Source organism: Etheostoma spectabile, chromosome 15, assembly GCF_008692095.1.
Source record: "Etheostoma spectabile isolate EspeVRDwgs_2016 chromosome 15, UIUC_Espe_1.0, whole genome shotgun sequence".
NCBI classification, from domain to species: domain Eukaryota; kingdom Metazoa; phylum Chordata; class Actinopteri; order Perciformes; family Percidae; genus Etheostoma; species Etheostoma spectabile.
The window spans coordinates 8,954,403-8,974,353 of NC_045747.1; the positions used below are offsets into that span (position 1 = coordinate 8,954,403).

The following is a 19,951-nucleotide window of genomic DNA, read 5'->3' on the forward strand; positions in this document are numbered from 1 at the left end:
TTCATGTCTTCTGCTGTCCTATCAAAAGAAATGCTGAAAACGCCCCCAAAATAAATAAATAAATAAATAATGAGGCAAATCTGTTGAACTATGAAATTAATCAGTACAAATATGCAGTATAATGAACAGTTGGCTGCAACTTAACAGCTGTATCTCCCATTTAAAAGTATTACTATAAGCACATGCTTTTTTATTATTGTCATAATCACTATCTGATGATAACAGTTCATATGACCAGTCAATTATCTATTTAGTCTTACGATAACCCTGCCCTCTTCCTGTCTTCATTGTTTGCTGTGACAGAACACGCTCTTTGTGTTATTATTATTGTGAAAGGGAGTTAGACACAGCTAATGGTTTTATGCACACTTACGCTGTAGGCCCATGGGTGCTCACATTACCCGGGCAATGGAAGGACTGGTGCAGAGTAATCCACTGGTGATTAAATAAGATTGAAAACGGAACAACACTAGACTTGTAAATCCGTCTCCAGGATGGTAAACACTAGGTTTGTTTCTAATGTTTTGCTGATATGTGAAATCAAAAAGAGAAATATTTTTCATGAGAGATACGAGAGTGAATAATTCTGAAGATTATAGAAAAGATCCTCTAAATGGCAAACAAATGGTTTGGCTTTAGTCCTAACAAACTTTGAAGCATAACAATCCACCAAAAATTACCAAAAGTGTGCCAAAAGCAAATAAACAATATATCTCAGCAGATGAACGTTGTCACCTTTGTAAACTCCCAATATCACAGATCAATCAGACCTCTGTACTCTGCTGTCTGAATATGTACAAGTTTCCATTAGCAGCATCACAGCTCCAAAGCCTGCACCACAAAACCTGAACCACAGGGTCACAGTGAGGGCAACTTCAATCTGAGGCATCAACTCACAATGGTTGAATGCTGCAAAGCCTTCATTTAACACTGTTCCAGTTCATTTCATTCACACAAGAAGACAATGTTTCCTACTACCTAAATTGGTCCTATGGAAACTGATATGAATATGGTTGTCTCTTGTTTACGTCTGGACACAAGGATGCAAAAAAATGACATCTCGATTCTTATTAGTCTCAGTTAGAACCTGTCCTGTATTATCATTATATTTCAGTAATAGAGCTAAGACTCACTAAACAGATTATTTTGTCTTTTTTTGTGTAAATACATATATAAATACTTTCTTGTCCCGATGGTTTTTGAGGGTCACATTCAAGACAGGTGCTATTAAACATCTTTCAGAAGAAATTGATCCTTAGCACTGTGGTTCAAATTAAATCATAAAAGATAAGAGGCACACACTGTCCTATACTGTAGGTTGCTATGGTCTAAAGACTTAAACCCAGCTCTGGTTGGTGGTGCTGCTGAAAGCACCTTCTAAGTCATGATGTGTTCAAGGATCCTCAGCAGGCTTAAAGTCAAGCTGCACAGTCACCCTGCTGAGCAGTGAAATGTACTTAAGTGCAATATACTTTCTCCACTGTGTTTGTGTCTGTGTGTTTTGTTGCCAGTGTGTGTGTATTTAATAAATGTGCTGGGTTTGCCTGCCTACCCGCCTAGCTACCTTCAGTAGCCAGTTCATTAGAAGGGAATTAGAGTTGACGAGCTGCGTTCCTGAGAGGGGAAAGAAAAGCCAGGATTGTTGGTGGAGGGCCCAGCTGTGGCCCCTCTGAGCACCAGTGATGAGGCTTTCAGATAAGCTGCCAAGCGGCTGCTCTCCCTTCTCTCCTCGCTCCACCGGGCCCCGTCCTCTGGCCCCTGACAACCGCACAACATGCACACACACACACACACACACACACACACACACACACACACACACACACACACACACACACAAGTACATGTAGTGGCACACATGCAAGCATGCTCAGGATTTAATTAAATCATTGAGTCCCGTGTCAACAGGTCTGCAGTGACCCCTCTGACACCACCTACACACTTCCAATTACACATCCGACCAAATGCAAAGTTGCCAAATGGAAAAAAATGCAACAGCTTCAGCCCTTTTTTTCCCTATTGTCCTCAAGAAATAGACTAAGATTTCCTCACAGTTCCAGCTTGTCAGCTCCATCTTCACACTGACACTAACAGCCCCAATCAGCGATGTACATCTCTCAGTAAATACCTCTTTGCAGGGGGAAACAATGAGTCCGCTACATGACAGTCCAACTGCGTCAACCAAAAATCAGATCTTTGCAAAATATCAAGCATGTGTAGAAAACAGCCCCTAACAATATAATAGACACTTAAAGACATCTCAAGACCACTTAACACACAGTGCTCTTTGACCACATGATGGAGATCGCATCTGTTAAAAAACCCAGAACTTCATTTTTACAAGAGGAGACAGAGGGAGAAAACCAGGGCTGGTGACACAGCCGGTTACACAGACCAATTAGACACGCACATTTCTACTTATCCCAAATAAATCAGAGAAGCTCATTTTCAAAATGACACCCACTCATGTAGATACAAACACACTCACAAACAATCAAGCAGACTGTAAGTGCGTGGTAAGCTGCTCCAGACTGGCTGAGCTATAAAGCAGGTCAGGTCACTGGTCATAAAGGGGCAAGAGACCTCAGTGGTGCTCTGTGGACTGGGAGGGCTGAAGGGCAGACGGGGGTGGAGGTGAGGTTGTTGTAGGATGTGGGTGGGCATAAGGCTTTCACGGTATACAGACTAACGGGGAGGTAAATGTGTAAAAATACTAATGGGAAATCTATAACATGCACACAGTTGCACATGAATCAAGGAAGACAGCTTTGAGGTTGAAATAAATAGCATGTGTACTGTATATTGGCATGTGTTTAAGTTTGTGTTTGCATCTGTAATGTATGAGGTGTGTCTCTGAAGTGCTGCTGGCTGCTTGTTGACGGCTGCGCAGCCCCGGAAGAGATGCGTTCCGCATTAACCCTGGGGTTCAGCTTCAAGGGCCCGGGCTAGATGACCATTAAATGACCTGTCGGCAGGGGCCTGGGAACAGATCAGCAGCCATGACTGCCATATAGGGGAGAAGAGAGAGGAAGCGTTGGTACAGAGGACAGAAAGAGAAGAGGTGAGGGTCACAACCAGGACGACCCTCTCTGCTGTTAGGTCACTGGATGAAAGTCCGGTTCCCATCACAGTCCCCAAACACAGACAGAGGTACACATGTTTCTGAAGAAGACGGAAGACCGTTTTGCACCCTCAGACTAGCAGATGATGGATCATCCACCAACAACAGTACTCAACAGATGTACTTTGATCAGGAAAATCTTGGCAAATAAGGCTTTATTAGCTGACCCATTAAAGCCTTTCTCTTTCACATGCAAGCCAATACTAATGGCAAAGACAGTGATACACACACAAATAACACGAAGCCAAGGTGGCAAAATCCCAATTATAAATCTTTCGTATTTTTTGGACATTTGGGTTGTACAAAATTTGTATAAATATCTGACCTAAAAATACATCTTTAAATTCAGTGAATAAACCACAAAATTGAATTATCAGGTTCTAAGTCAGCCGTGGATATAATCCTTTGCACAGTAATTATTCTGCATTCCAGAGGCATAAATTAAAAGTCATGACCATAAGTTCAGCTTTGACTTGTCTCCACTGAGTCAGTCACTCCACACTGTGCATTGATTTGTTATAGGGAACAATTTGGACATGACGTAAGTCTTAGGTGCACTCTAGTCTATTTTTCCTACTGTGGAAAAGCCACAAGTGCAAACTGTTGCTGATCTACCATGCACACATTGAACCACTCAATAAAATCTACTTTAAAAACACAATCCACCAGTAACAGGCTCAATGAATGACTTACTGCCCTGTTCATATCCTGTCCAGCTAAACAGACCGTGGTTGCTCTAGGACAGACACTCGGCTGCTACAGAGCAACAATACAGCCGATGGTTTGGAGTGAGCCACAACTGAACTGAGAGATCACATGATCTGGACGTTTGTTTTACAACATTTTTGGCAAATTTTGCTTAAATCTTTAGCCAAAGTTCCCTTGAAGAGCTTGACCTTGTACCAAAGCTCACATTGGATGATCCAAACCATTTTCAGACCATACTTGCCCAAATGTGTATGACTCTGTGTGTGTGTGTGTGTGTGTGTGTGTGTGTGTGTGTGTGTGTGTGTGTGTGTGTGTGGTGTGTGTGTGTGTGTGTGTGTGTGTGTGTGTCCTCATGGACAGCCAAAGACAGAATTATTGGAATGCTGAACCATAAAACCCAGTATTTATGGAAAAAAACATTACTTTTTAATATTTGTTTTTCCTTCAAGCCTAAGTACGTGTGTGCAAATGAGTGAGAGGGTCGACTCAAGAGAGGGGACGAGAAAAAATAAAGAGAGAAATATAAACCCAAACAACCTATTCAGACCTTCTTTTTTTCCCCACTCTTGCTCGACTAGAGCTACAAACATTCTTGAGGCGTTCAACAAAGCGCTTTTCATTGATCGTCATTGTCCCATGTTTTGACTCTGTGGTGTCTTTCAGTTCTGCTTTATCAGAGCCAGTTAACAGAGTTTATCAGTCCTGCTGTCTACCAGCCTGTGGGTCTCTGTATCTGGAGCAAGCAGATCTGACTCATCTTTATACACACACACACACACACACACACACACACACACACACACACACACACACACACACACACACACACACACACACACACACACCCACACAACCACACCACCACACACACACACACACCACAACCACCACACACACACAACACACACACACACACACACACCCACAACACACACACACACACACACCACACCACACACACACACACCACACACACACACACACACACCACACACACACACACACACACACACACACACACACACACACACACACACGTCGGCTGTAACTATGTGTCCATACTTGCTCTTTCTGGTCCACCTAAAATGCCATTTTATCAGTCTCTTTCCCTCCCCTCTCAAATCTAAAAAGCTGAAATTTGACTCCTGCTTTGTGAAAATCTTGTAGTTCCATTTGGAAAAAAAGAGAAAAAAGGGATCTTTTCTCGTACTCTTTTGAAAAATCACAAGATGGGGACTTTCAGGGCTGACAAAGTTGTTCAGTTAGGTAATGCCATGAAAATCAAGTTTAGCATGATATCAATTGTACACTGTTCTAAAAAAACAGTGTTTTCCGCGTCATGGTGTAGGTCTAACTAACTCAAAATGATTTCAGCATCGTAAACTCGGCCTGCTTGTGACCCCACAGCCTGGGTGGACAGCCAGTGCATGTGTTTTACTGTCCAACACACCCACATTAAATCATCTGCTTTAATGACCAGAGCAGGGATTTGTAGAGTGAACAACCAATAAAAACCTCACAGAGCAGAGCAGATTTACTGTATCAGATACGGTAAAAGAGAGAAACTGAGCGAGACCGAGAGTACTAAGAGATAAGATCACTATCACATTTGTGTAGTAAATCACAACAACTATGAGTCTCGTCATACGTGTATGTGAGTGCAAGTGTCCTTATAAGAATGCTTCGAGCTCTATCATGCTACATCTGGGTTATTGGACAGAAATAAAAAAAATAAGAGATTGTTACAGAGGACACTGTAGCCTTGACTTGATAGCCTTGATGAGCTACAACTGGTACGACGAGATCGTCTCCCATTACTGCCAGTTCTTTTTAGCATCCCCCGCTCAATTTCCACCATCTCTATCTGTATCTTGGTCAAGAGACAAAACACATTTTGGGACCACCCATAAAGAGTAAACAGCGCCTAATGTACAGTTTGGTATTTCAGTCATACAATGCCAACAAACCTCACACATTTCAAGTGTATAAACCTGACATTGTAAATAGAAAGGGTTATCGTCAAAAGTAAAACAGAAAACTATGCATTAGACAATGGAGACACAGTGATGAACACACACTTCTAGTGTTGTCTATGTAGCCACCATCTCTTAACAATCAGCAGGGTTGAGTCTGACCAAACGTTTACAAGCCCACATCCATCCTCAGCCCCGGCCCTTCTACTGCTGCATGACGAGGCAGCTTTGAGCAATTTGTTAACACAGCAAATGCATATTCCTCTAGAGGATACAAGTGGTGCTCATGTTGCATTGAATTACACTCAGATGGGCTTTAATCTCGCAAACAAGGATAAGGCAGAGACAGTCATGAGATGAAATAGCCTACCCACCCCCCCCAAGAAAATCCAAAATAACAGTCATAGCTTGTACACTTCTGAAATCGATGACAAAAGAAACAATACACTCATTCTTTTCATTTAATCAACTTCTATTTGACCTCTCCTCCATGTGAAGGCCTGCACATCCATCTTTTCAAGCTATCAGCGCTGTTCGTCACAGCTCTGAAGGAAGGTTTGTTATCTGTGTGCATGCATGCCTATGTGTTTGTTTTTATTTAACCTCCTTTATTTGACTAGGCAGGTCAGCGCCAAATTACTCAATGATCGTCTGGCAAAACCCAAAAGGGCTTTTAAAAGAGGCATGGAATCGTCATTAAAGAGAGGCAAAATGAGAAGGAATAAATCCTAAATGCATAAGTGCAGGAAAATCGCCACAACAGTTTGGAAACAATGCATCAAGTCAAGACCACACAGTTTGCATGATGGGCGGTGGGATAAAATGATGTAGTGTACATAATTGAAATACAGAAAATAAGACAGTAGGAGAGGAAAGAGTTACTGTCAAAGAGAATACCTGTAATACTGTGTGTGCATATGACTGGATGGGGCTACAGGATTCATTGGACTGTGTGTTTCTGGATATGAAATGAGAATTTGCATAACAGTACGACCCTTTCTGACTGCCTGTGGGCTAAATGAGATCTGACTGGCTGTGAGTCAGAGATGTGGAAATCTTTATTTTACTCTGTGGTTCTATTTAGCACTTAAAGACATGCATTTACATTTTAGATTTACATTTCCAAAAGATGCTTGCCCACTTTACATATACACAGCCCAGGCCCTGACCTAATTAATCACAAAATGTTTTAAGAATGACCGCCTGCAAGCACCAGGCTGACCTGATGTAACCTGTACCACATAGTTGCTCTCATCCCTCTGATAGAGTTTCTGTCATAGTAGTAATACAGCAGTGCAGTCATAGTGAACATACTGTATCTAAGCTGCAGTCACTTTGCTTCCCGCACTAAACCACAGGCATGCTGCTGTTACTCAATACCTGACATACCAGAGTGCAGGGTGAGCATAAGAGTGGTCGGAAGGAAAGGAGGAAATGAGGGAAGAAGGGAATGGGAGGAGGGTTGTGCAAAACAAGTAAAGGCAAATAGTTTTTATACTTGTACGGATTTTGTTTCCTGCTATTTGCTTTTCCGCAAAAGTCAGATTTAAGGTGAGAACATAGAAACTTTCCTCCATCAGGTGGATGTGAAAACAACCTCCTAGTGTCAAACTTACATTTATTATTCAGCACAGTGAAGCTCAAGCGTCCAAGTAAAGTATCAATAAGCGCACGCACGCACACGCACACGCACACACACACACACACACACACACCCACACACACACACACACACACACACATACACACACACACACACATTTTAGTGTGGAGTGGGGCCTTAACATTAATGTTGGAAAAAGACAACTACAAAACAAAGAATGGGAGGAATAAAGAAATAAACAGAACAAAGGAACAAATGCAAAAAAAGAAGTTCACGGGAAAATGCCACTTCTGGATGACCCAGTAACCGGGGGGATGGGAGGTCACCCACACGCTCCCTCAAGACAAGCTTTTCCCCCTTGGATCTCACTCCTTCTCCTTTAGGCCTCTCTGCACTCTCTACTCTTCTATCACTCTTATCAGAGGCCCAGCAATAAGCAGAAATCCCTCTCTTTTACCTTAAGAGAGGGAAGAGAGAACCAGCTGTTAACTGCTCTATCCACAAATGCAGGACACTACAGTTGACACAGCACCCATGTCTGGTTTAAAGGACTTTGAAAATCTAAATGGCAAGTCATGCAGTTGCTAAGGGAAACATGTTCTCAATCAGTTGATAATGTAAGCTGGTAAACCCGTCATTGTTTTCATTCTTTCAACAATAAAATTTGCACTAATGGCTTGTCCAGCTCTGAGGCATGCAACGCCCAGCTGTGCTATCTGTCTCTGTCTCTGTCTCTCTTCTTAATGAGAAGTGCCAGCGTGCACAGAATCAACAGACTAGTAAACCTCAAAGTGAACTATGGTCTGACCTCTCTGGGTCTCTGTGTGTTCGCTGTCTCGCCCTCCTCTGCGTGAAAAAGCTCCTGCAATCATTAAAAGTTTAGTGTACAGATTCTTGAGGTCTTTGTGTTGAGGGCTTTTTCATGTTGTTCACTGACATAACTAGCTCACATAAAGCTCTCAGCTTGCTCCAATGAGGCCCAAATGCCACAACAGGGCCATGAGGAAATGACCAAAAATGCCCCAAATCATAATAATAATAAAAAGCACAAAAACAAAAAAATAAACAAAGCGACAAACAGGAGCCAGGCATATATTTTTTGATATTATGACATCCTGTCTGTTTCCCAAAGCAAGGTTTTTGAACACCGCCGGTCTACCACTCCCTCTGACTGACAAATGGTGAGAAAGGGGAAAATTATATTTTGGGTGAGCATCCATCTGCTTTAATTTTGGGACATATATTCCCCCATGAGCCAATTTGGGTCCAATTAACCAAATATGAACTACAGTATGTAAACAAGATAATACAATTTGCACTTGTTTTAATAGTGTTATAAAAAAAAAAAAGGTTCCTCTAAAGAAGACAATGGGTATAATGGGTAAAGCTGGCATATAGAGGACAGGTGGGAAGAGTCAACAATTCCCTTCTATCTGATGGAGTGGATTCAATTATAGCATTATGTGTTTGTTCTCACACAAACAGTGACAACTTCTGCTTTAAGTACACTCATTATTTATCTTTTTATTGGCCATATTCCTTTGTCACGTCCAGGTCCCCATGGCAGCCGCTAAATAACCATGGATCTTCCAAGCTTCTCCTTTCTCATGTTTCTCCTCCTCTGCGTGGCACTCCTTCTCACAAATGTTTTCCTACCTATAGGGTGCTTAGGTGCTGTGGGAAGAAAAGCAGCCTGGGCCTCGTCAGGAGGGCACGGTGGTGTCTCACAGCAGCCCACACAGAGTGCCGTCAGAGTGCATTTATGTGTGACGGGAAGAAGACATGTAGTTGTGGACAGAGGGGGATGGAAAGCATCTGCACAAAAAACACATGAACACAAATGCCAGTGCATATGCAGATATACTAAAAACTAACAAAGACCACACTCACATCCCCACCTCAGCCTCCAAAGCACGGGAGAATAATGAGCTGGGGCTCCATCAGAAAACAACCCAGTACGATCATTCCCAGGATGTCCTAACGGGAAAGCAACGCATGATTCACAAAACCACTCCCTCTTTGGTGCTCGCTAATTGTGCTGATTATTACAAAACATGAGTAACGCTGTACATAGCTATACCACATAAGTAATGTCAAAGAAACAGCCCACTACAAAATTAAAATGTTATCATTATCTCACACCAAAGGTTTATAGACCACCAAACATAAAGCTGTTCTGCCCACAAACTTCCAGCTCAGCCTTGTTCCTTCCAAATCTGGTTTATGTTCCCAGAAAAAAACAGAAAACTTCAATCATCTTTCTCAATTGAGCTCAAGCAATAATTATTTTGCCTCCCACAGCAGCAACTTGTCGTCTTCCAAGACCAGAGCTTTGTCACTGGGGAAAAAGTAGAACATAATGAAAAATATTTTTGGTAAAAAATGGCACAATCTGTTTTCCAAAATTTAATTACAGTTTTTTTCTGTTTTGGAGCTGTAAAAAGAAATCCCGCTAACTTAAATTTCACAAAAATTAAGGCATGTTTTTTGTTTCAACTGACAATCTGTGTGGAGTGTGTGAATGAGTGAAATGTCATTTTGTGGCACTCATTCTCACTGACTCTCTTCCAGTTTTCCCCCGCAGGAACAATTTCCTTGTTTGTTTCCTACTTTTCAAAAGTCTAAAACCCAAAGGCGTGTTTTAAACAACAAAACACAAACACCTCAAACCATGACAGATGCTCGTGTTTCTGAATCTACAGACAGTGATTATGGAAGGTTAGCCTAGTCCTTCCAGACTCTGAACCACTTTGAATCTGCCATAACCAAATCGCTAACATTTGGTTGTAACATCGGCTTAGCATCGCTAGTGTTTGCCTTAGCCAACTCATTCACCACTTACAGAGCAAGCTGGAAAATCAAACTTTTTCCCGAATCCCGTGGTGAGGAGGGCCACCAATTTAACTCAGCAAAGATGGTCCATGCTCGAGCTTTAACTTCTGGATATTCTGCAGGGTTGCCACAACGGACCAAATGGCTTTGCTCGCATCTTTCTCCGCCGCCATTACGGCTAGCACACAACCTCAATGCCATCGTTCTCAGCCACTCCCTCTGTTTGCTGACTGGACCCGTAAAAGATTTGACCGGAGAAAATCCAAGAATATACCACAAATCCAGACATAGTATTGAAGGAAAATGAAAATTGAGCAGAAGTACGTAGGAGGGCGGAGCCAGGCTAATGGCAGGTATGACTGTAGTAAGAAAGTACTTGTGTCTTTGTTGTGGTCTGCGTTTGTTCCATGACTGGCCGTCCACTTGGCAAGAAGGTAGCGTGGTGATAGGTCACAGGGAGCCCATGCTCTATTCACTGTATATTCTACAAAATATAGCATGCATAGACTAAACACAGTTGAGTTAACAACAAAATGATTAGGAACACACAGATCAAGAGAAAAAGAAGGAAATGTATTAATGTTGTATTCTAAAACAATCCTAAAATCAAAGCAAGAACAAATTGTCACTGTAAAATACCCTCAAGACTCTGATGGGATAGAAAAATATTATTGGTTATATAAAAACCACTTTGTTAAGGATTATTTTGTTTGGACAAAGTACACCTAATGGAAATTCTACCACTTAATACCGTTTGAATAAGCATACCAGACTGTGAAAACACCAAGGACACAATGACAAAGACAGTGTAGTCGGTTTAGAGCCAGTTTAGCCTTTCTGATAAGCTCTTTGTCCCAGTGTGGACTGGGAGATAAAACCAATCTATCAATGCTTTAGTCCGTCGCAAACACAAAGGGCTTCTATCCCTGCGTAGATTTCAAATATAAACTGATCTTCACAATCGTTTTCATTTGACAACTGCACTACTACTCATTGTTTATTTTAAGTGTACCTCACAATAGTATAATTCCAAACAATAAATCATGTGTCAGGTTAAGATCTACAGCAGGCCTGCCCCATTTGGGGCCCAATCTTTTTTGGCCTGTGATCTGGTCAGAATTTCATTCTGTCTCAACATTCTATTAACTCAAAGACTGGCTGCAGTTCACTATCTGGCCACAGTTTCACATCTGATCAGATGGTGTGATAGGGGGGTGCTATTTAGCTTCTGTCAGCGCAGATCTTTATGATGACAAAAGTGAAGAAGAGGGCTGAGGAGACGCTACTAGCTAACATGGATTGTATGAAGTATTGGCACACTGACAAGAGAACGTTTAAAAATTGTTGTCAACACAAGTATTTTTTTAATAAAATTGAGTCTACAGCAGAATGTCTTATCTGTAAACAAAGAGTGGCTGATCTTAAAGAGTATAATCTCCGTCGTCATTATAAACACTAACTGGAAGCTTTTGTTATTATAACTTAGATTTGAAATCTCTATCAGCCGCAAAAAACATTTTTTTCTGACTGTATATTAAAGTTCTGTTTTGGTTTGAGTTCAACTCACATTTTCCTATCTCCAAATTGTAAAATGCAATATTGTTTAAAATAGATCAACATCAAGATTGATATTGAGATACTTGAGATTTTCACAGAGGAGAAAATGTAAATAGGGATGCAGCAGGAAATGTTCCGCCCGCCGGTGTCTTTTGTTCAGTGACTCTAATGATACAGAGCATTTTTGCACAATAGTCACAAGGTGTGAAGTTTTGTTTTACAAATAATGTATGTCACAAGGGCATGTTCTGCCCTAAATTGTTGTAATGATTAATTAAAACCATTTGTAAATAAATACAGTTTATTACTTGTGAATATGTATTTTATTATTCCTTAATATGTGTTCAACTTCAAATCTATTTAAAAGGTCCATGACTTGAACGTTTAGTTTTGGCCCTCTGCCCTCCACCCAGATTAATTTTTGGCCCTTGAAGGGGAAGTATTTGGGCACCCCTGATCTACTTCAATACCTGCAAGATCCATAAATGTTTGACAAAGCTGAAGCAGTATAAACGCTAAATCATGTAGGCAAGAAAGTTACTCATGAAGTCAGAAATGATGAAGCTAATGTAAAAAAAAGTGAAGTAGCCCAAAAAAAAAGAAGGAATTAGGACCTAACTAGCGTGGGGAAAGAGAGAGTGATGAAAGCCTGCTGGTTGAGGAAACACTATAGCACAAGTTTGTGCACACACACAACAAATATGCACACGAGTGAATGCAATCAAATCTGAAAGAATGAGAGAAAATGTGAAGGTATGAGTGGTAATTGTGGAGAAAGTATTTCAAGGGAAAAAACAACGAAAAAGACAAGAAGAAGAAAAAACCTGGCACCTCTAAAAAAATAAAATAAAACAGAATGGTGCTGTGTGCCCCTAGCTTTAAACCGTTAGCAGGCTGTGGTTGGCTCAGCAGCAAACCAGTGTGTTACTGGGTCCCCTGGGCAGTGTAATTCAGTGGGCTGTATACCAACTCGCCATTTCTTTACTGAGCCAGGGTGATTAGGAGCCCAACGTGCTGACGGCACATGCAGTAATGCTGTTACAGCCACTAGACTGGGATTTACACCACTGACCAAGCGGCTGCGACCATCCTGTCCTGTAATGTACAAATATGAGGAACAGATTCCACAGCCCTTTCTGTTCTGGTCATTTAACTACAGAGCGGTCTGGATTCAATACGTGATGATTATGGGTCTAACAATGTATATTGTTATATGTTTGAATAAAATGTCGTTAATCCCTTCACATATTGAATGGAACAATTCACTACACGTTTTTTATTTGTTTAATGACAGATTTTTTCACCACATCTGTTTTGTTTTTTTAATGACATTTAATTTGTGCTGCTGTGAATCTACACTAAATGGGTGATGAAAAAATACATTCTTAAGCATTATGAATTCAATGTTGTAATAAATTGTGAGCAGAAATGTAGAAACATTCCCAGGGTTTTAACAGCTTTTATAATTTATAATTACACAAAAAGTAGCCCACCCATTGTAGGTTGTGAAGGCGGATTCTGATAAATATCCTTAAATGTGACAAGGATATTAAATTAAATGAACAAATATTCAACACATTTAGTATCTCCCCACCATGATTGTTTCATGGACGTGTCTTTGTAATAGCATTTAAACAATTGCACGGGGAGAACAAATCTACAGAAGATAACACTTGAGTGAAATCATAAAATGAGAAAAAAGTAATATAATCAGAAAAGTCATGTTGTGGTGGCTGGTCAAACATATGTTGAATCAATTTATGTTTTGTTTTGTAGTGCGATAAATTATGCCTGTGAGGTAGAGATTAAATTCTAGAAAATCTTTATATACATTTATTAAACATGAATCCATCAAGACCAACTTGAACTGAATATTAAACTGCTTATTATCAATAAGTTAAAGTTAAAGTTTCTCCACCTTTGTTTACCCTGAGATAAAACTGTTATTAGTTCAGTATGGATGATGGTATTGCAACACTGGATTTTACACTGGATTTACTTACTTGCTTACTCAACTTATTTATTCTAATTTGACAACCAGTTGTCGCAACATTCAGATCATGCTGACTTTGAATTTGAAATTTCTTTCTCAGTAGTGTGGCAGTAAAACTCAAGCAACAAATGAACTTCTGCAGAAATAAATAACAGGCAGTTACCAAGTACCTGAGCTCTGGAGACACTGGTCCTCCTCACTATCTAACACACACAAGCTGAATGACTAAGATAAATAACTCTCGCTTAGTGTTACCTGGATAACCTCAGCTCTGGTGTTGTAGTTTGGACATAGAACTCTATGTTTATGAGGGGGGGAAACAGAGATTGACTGAGAACGAGCACTGATTTTGTGAGCCTGTGTGATTAGGTACAACAGGGAAAGATTTATTTCCTTCTTTATTTCTCCTGAACACGTAAAACTCAGTTGTGGCTACAACTGGGGAGCCACATCTGGACCCTGCGGGACGTGCGTGAAATCATTTCTCTATTCCTGCAATTTACTGTAATGCCTTGCAGATGGTATGTGTGTTGCATATAATAACTCCTACAGTAGGAGCCGAAGGAGAAGGAGAAAGTCATGAGACTTTGTGGAGACTGCCATCCAAAAGTTAACTGTACAAAACACTTAAGCAGGGCTTAACAAGTAGAGAAGAACTAAAGTGTCCGTTGTCCAGAGGATAGGGTGGGGGGGGGGGGGGTTGTTTAATATTTTTCTTGTGGAGTCAACGCCTTCAGCTCGAGGGTTGGCAAAAATGTGTCCTGGTTTCAATTATTATTTATTTCAATTTCTTGTCGACATGTGGAGAGAACAGAAGCTTGGCATTAATGCGTGGTTCAAACTTATACAATTATTAAAGCACTGTACACAAGAGGCTTCAGGTTTCTGGTTAATTCTGTGACATGTGGTTAAAAGTACACATCGGAGGTGACAGAGTTCCTGAAAGCTATCACCTTACTGCACCTTGTTGGGACTGGCTGACATTGAAGTAGACTGCCAGCTGCCGACGGGTAGTTTGTCACTGGATTCGGAAGTATTCGATAGCTTCAAGCTTGAAGATGGCTTTGTGAATGAAGCAAACATATGTGCTAATGTGCACTGCACGTAGACTGTGGAGGCAATGGACAGTTCCTCATATGTCAATGATGAATAAGTGTGTATTATTAAGTGTGTAAACAGAAAAGATTTATTTATAAAACTGATAGATTTTCACATCTTTTTAAATCGTATTTCTTAACCGCAAATGTTTACTATGTCATGTATTTGAGTTTAAAGGAATGTTTTGTTGCTTATTTTTCCTGCAGAGAAGCTTATTAAAATGCATACTTCAAAAAGCAAAGCAAGGAAATTATAAATAAACAGTCATACAAATGAAATGTAACTAACCTTTCTGAACAGTAACACATGAAACCAGTAATGTCTCTAGCTTAAAACAGGTCGTGCAGGTAGGCATTAAGATACAGCAAACTAAAAGGAGGCAGGAATTTCTCTCCTCAGCACTCAGCCAAGTTGCAAGGTGAGTTGCTCGCTGTTCTCCGGTCTGTGCAGGAGTGCGTTCTGCTGCGGTGCGTCTCGCCCCTCCCATCCCTCCGCTTAAACTCTCCTCTGTGCTCACCACCAATAAAGCGCTTTTTGTCCAGGCAGTCAGCACTTGAGTGCATTCCTAGACGTGGAGGTCGGTGTATCTCTCCAAGAATTTGATGAAGACCGTTTGTTCAAAGTTTAAAACGTTCACAGAAACTTTTTTTAAAGGCGTGCGCACACGGGAAAAACAAGACTGGGAGTTATACCGGTGAACTGCTCCGCCTGGATAAAGGCACAAGCGCGACTGCGCTCACAACTTTAATTCTTGGAAGTTCAGGGTAAGAGTTTCCTGCTTTGACTGATAAAATAAGTAAAAGCATATCGTACTTGTTGGACTCTAACGCTTGGAACAGCGTCAAGACGTGCGTAAAGACGCGTAAACAGGGTTATGTTGACAAATGCGGTTGGGTATAAGTAAGTTTTAATAGATTAACTGCGCTAATTAACTGAGAATTTTTAAGTGCAAAATCCAAACTCTTTGTCAGGTTTATGTCGTGTTTTAACTACAAGCCACCTGTGATGGAAGTTTATTTATTTAAGTTTGTGTGTCCTGTGCGACAACTCCCTTAACGAAATCTCACTAGTATAATCCAACAAAGACTCACTGAGTTTCTGTTCTGCTCAACAGTAAGTTGAACAATATTATAAAAAACGTGTTTTGCTTTGTCACTGTAAATAAATGCATATATAGCAGAAAGAAAATGAATCAAAATGATCGCTCCAGTGACTTATTGGGTACAACATGATTTTTATTGGGCGCCACTAATGCTTCAGATCACCAAACACTGACAATAAAACAGTATTTGGGATATGCGTGTGCGCTGAGCTAAAGGAGCAGTCGGGGCGGTAATAAGGCGGGCTGGTGTGGGACCGCAGGACGCCGTGCAGCATGCAGGGGCCGAGCCGAGTGTCTAGACCGCACCGAGTCGTGTTCACCGCAGAGGAAAAGCTGTTTTTGGACCCAAACTGGGGAACGTCCCACAACAGAAAGTTTAACAGGGCACAAGCGTTGAAATGGTTATGATATGCGGGGGTCAGATAATGCAATGTCAGTTCATTAAGTATTTTATCAGCATGAGGTTAAAACCAGATTATCTTGACAACATTTCGACTGCATCCTATCTGGAGACAAGTGGAGGGTGACATTGTCAAGGTTGATATATGGTACCACTAAATCATTACTGCAGCAGACTATGGATCACAGCTTCCATCTGTTATTTTAAGTTTTCGGACACTTTTCTCTGGCAGTTTTGGAGGATCGCTGCAAAATTGTGGGAAATAAGGACTAAGTTGGGAAAAGTGCCAATGCCGAGCCTGACAATTAGTGATGCATTGACCTGATGTGTTTTGTTGCTGGCAGTGGCTTTAGAACAAAAACAAATCTCGTGGAATTCATGACACTTCAAAATAATCTACAACACCATGATGGTATGGCATAGTCGTGCCAAGTGTCTGTCACAAGCATAATTGGTGCCACCCTACGATATAAAAATGCCTATCAACAGTTGCTACTGTTATAAAGATGACTCCATAACGCCATTATCATTATTATTATTATAATAAATAAAACGGTCTACTCTGATTGAAGTATGAACAAGTTCAAGAGCCGGATTTAATCGATTTTAACTCGAAGGCTGTGCAGTGGAGAGACAGATGAATGAAACATGGCTCAGATGTGAAGTAAGATACAAGCAGAAATTAGAAAGACATCACTTTCCTCAGCATGTGTGCAGCAGAGCAATGAGCGATGAGGTCAAATTCCTGAAAGATTAAATCTCTAAATGACCTTCTCCACCAATAAACTAACATCCAATAGAGTGACATGACTCAAAACGTTAAAACCAATCGCTTTTGCACAAAGTAGACTTATAAAGTACTGCAAGTGCATTTGTATACTCCAGATAATTTAATCTAATCTTTCCAAATATTATGCCAATATATACTTTAATTATCTGAGTTGGATCTTTAAAGAAGGAGCCTTACTGTGTCCCAAAATGTTTTTTAAAAACATTTTCTTACAAAAATTCTCTCTTTCATTTTCCTTCTTTCTTGTTGCTGCAAAAAAATGTGATCAAACCAGTCATTGTTTAAGCGCTAATCTCACTGTGTAAAAATAACAGTTAACAATGAAATGTCATGATTGTTATGTAAAAGACCGGAAACAACCAGAAGCCCCAAGACCCAACTGGGAATCAATGATCATAATATAACTGGGTTACAAAATTCTACATAAGCTTTTAGTCTGATATGCTTAATTCATGTAAGAACATTCTTCTGACCAATGTCCCTCCAGCTTTCAGTCAGATTACCATCTTTTACACAGCCCCCACAAACAGGCACGGAAAATTGCCTAATCTTTCCTGGGGGCGAAACGGGCTGCGTAAACTACACCAATAACTCCACAATTAACCCCTACCCTTGTTTCCTCGCCATATGTTTCCTCACAGGCTGTCATTATGCTACAGGAGAAGCTACTGTGTCATTGACAGTATATAATGGTGGTAATTGGTTTATGTTAGGCTACCAGACACAGCAGAGCAGCCACAGGATGCCAATTATTATTCACTAATGTGGAGAACTTTTAGGCTACTATGATGCACAGATTGTAACACTTACAGTACAAGAGAGCGGTTGTGTCAGTGTACTTACTTTCTGATGTAGAGCTCGCTGCTTTCTGCACCACTCTCTACACAGCAGCCTACAGTTTTGTTTGTACAGTCGCTTGTTGACATTGACACACTTCACACTGCTGAGAGAGAAAGTCTGAGGGCATAAATGATGTAGGCCAATTTGAGGAGAGAACAAGAGAGGAGGAATAAATGAGCCAGGGTAAAAGTTCTTCTCTTCACCTGTGATGTGAAATTAAAGTCACAGCTTGTCAAAAAAAGTTGTATAACATATGGCCACACTTTGGCGATAAAATGTGCAATTGTGCGTGCTGGTGTGAGCATTAAGTGAGACACATATGCACACTGGATGGATCATCCCTGCCCCATGGGACATTTCTTGCCCTTAAATGTAGTTCTGTGGACAGCAACCATGACTAAGGCAAAGCACTCAATTTAGCACAGGCTTGCTCTCACACCACTGACTAATGTTGAAACGGCACTACCCATCCGGGATCTGCTTACCAACATTGTGTCAGTCTGTACTTTTATTAAATTTTTTACAAAATAAAGACAGTCATTTCATTATCTGTGCCAAAGAGCTCGGGGGAAAAGAGCGATGATGTCTAAATCTTCTGCTGACGATGATTGAGAGTTGTGTTCTTTCATTTGCGTCAAGACATCACTAAAGATCTGCTAGATATCTTACAGGAGCTTGTGATGCGTGTAAATTTATTTGTCAACACAACACAATTTGTTACACTGGGTGTTGCCACTCTTTTTTTTCCGAACTGGCTGAAAGCAGAGGATTTTCACTTGTGCTTAATATCGCCGGAGCTCGATTTTATGCCAATTAGGGGCAGTGCCTGAAGCATCTTACCCTCTGCATTAGAGGGATTAGAGGGGTTAAAAGTCAGGTGCTGAGGCGAGGAGGCCTGGGGAAGGGAGGAGATATGGGGAGGTGGATGTAGAGGAGGACTACTGTAGAGTGGGGCACTCACACCGCAGGCAGAGGGAGGAAAGTCAACAAGGCAGAAAGTTGGAATACATTTGTGAATGTGTGTGTGTGTTAGGTTCTGTCAAGACCATTTGAAAGTGAGGGCTCATCACAATTAGCAAGGAGTCTGCGTGATTGAGAGAATTCAAGATCACAAATCTTTCCTCTGTCAGAGTTTAAGGCTTCAGCATGCCCCTCATCAGGTGCTGCATAGCGGGGGAGCGTTCACTGGTTAAGGACCAAGAGCCCCTCTATCAAAGAGGCGTCTTAAATAAAACCCCAGCTTCAAGGGCCTCAGCCTCACACATCAATGCTGACCCAGCGGTATGCAGAGGCAAACCCCAGCCTGCGCGCCTGCCAAACTAAATTGAAGAAGAGTTTGCCGATGCAGCCAAATGATGCGTTCAGAAGAACCACTTCAAAACCTTGCATAAATATACACACACATGCGAAGGGAGCTGAGGGCTTTGGAGTGCCCCTGCTTGAGCGCAAAACCCCAAAGAACTGCTGTCCTCTGTGTCCTCAGACACACACACACACACACACACACACATGCTCACTGTCAGATTTTGCCTCTTTGCCTATCTCTAAATCAGAAGAATCAAAGAAACTAATCTCTCAAGCTTTACATTTAATGCCGATATTTCACTCTGGTTGGAAAATCAGCAAAAAGCCAAAAAAAATCCACCAAATTCCTAAACTAAATCCTGTGAAGGATTGAGGGAGAGGAGCAGAGTGAGAGACAGATGGAGAATGAGAGAGCATGAGAGGGAGGATGCTCATGCCAGAAAGTCACCACAAATTGCTGCATTTCATTGGGCCTGTAAAAAAAAAGAGAAACAGCTCTTAATCTAAGGTTGTAATTACCTCTGGCCAGCACTGTAATTAGGAAATGAGCCTTGAACCAGATATTGCTGGGCAAGAGCATAGCAAGGGCGCACGCACACACACACACACACACACACACACACACACAC

General features: G+C 41.2%; 2 protein-coding genes across 3 annotated transcripts in view; one reads left to right on the forward strand and one right to left on the reverse strand.

The window, feature by feature from the left end:
- Nucleotides 1–19,951, reverse strand: part of LOC116702850 (mitochondrial import inner membrane translocase subunit tim16) — a 117,483-nt gene that overhangs the window by 23,799 nt on the left and 73,733 nt on the right. The gene's annotated exons all lie outside the window — the stretch shown is intronic.
- vasnb (vasorin b) overlaps nt 15,309–19,951 on the forward strand; it is a 23,681-nt gene continuing 19,038 nt past the window's right edge. The window contains exon 1 of the mRNA XM_032537344.1: nt 15,309–15,649. The gene's annotated coding sequence lies outside the window, so the exon portion shown is untranslated. The remainder of the gene's footprint in view (nt 15,650–19,951) is intronic.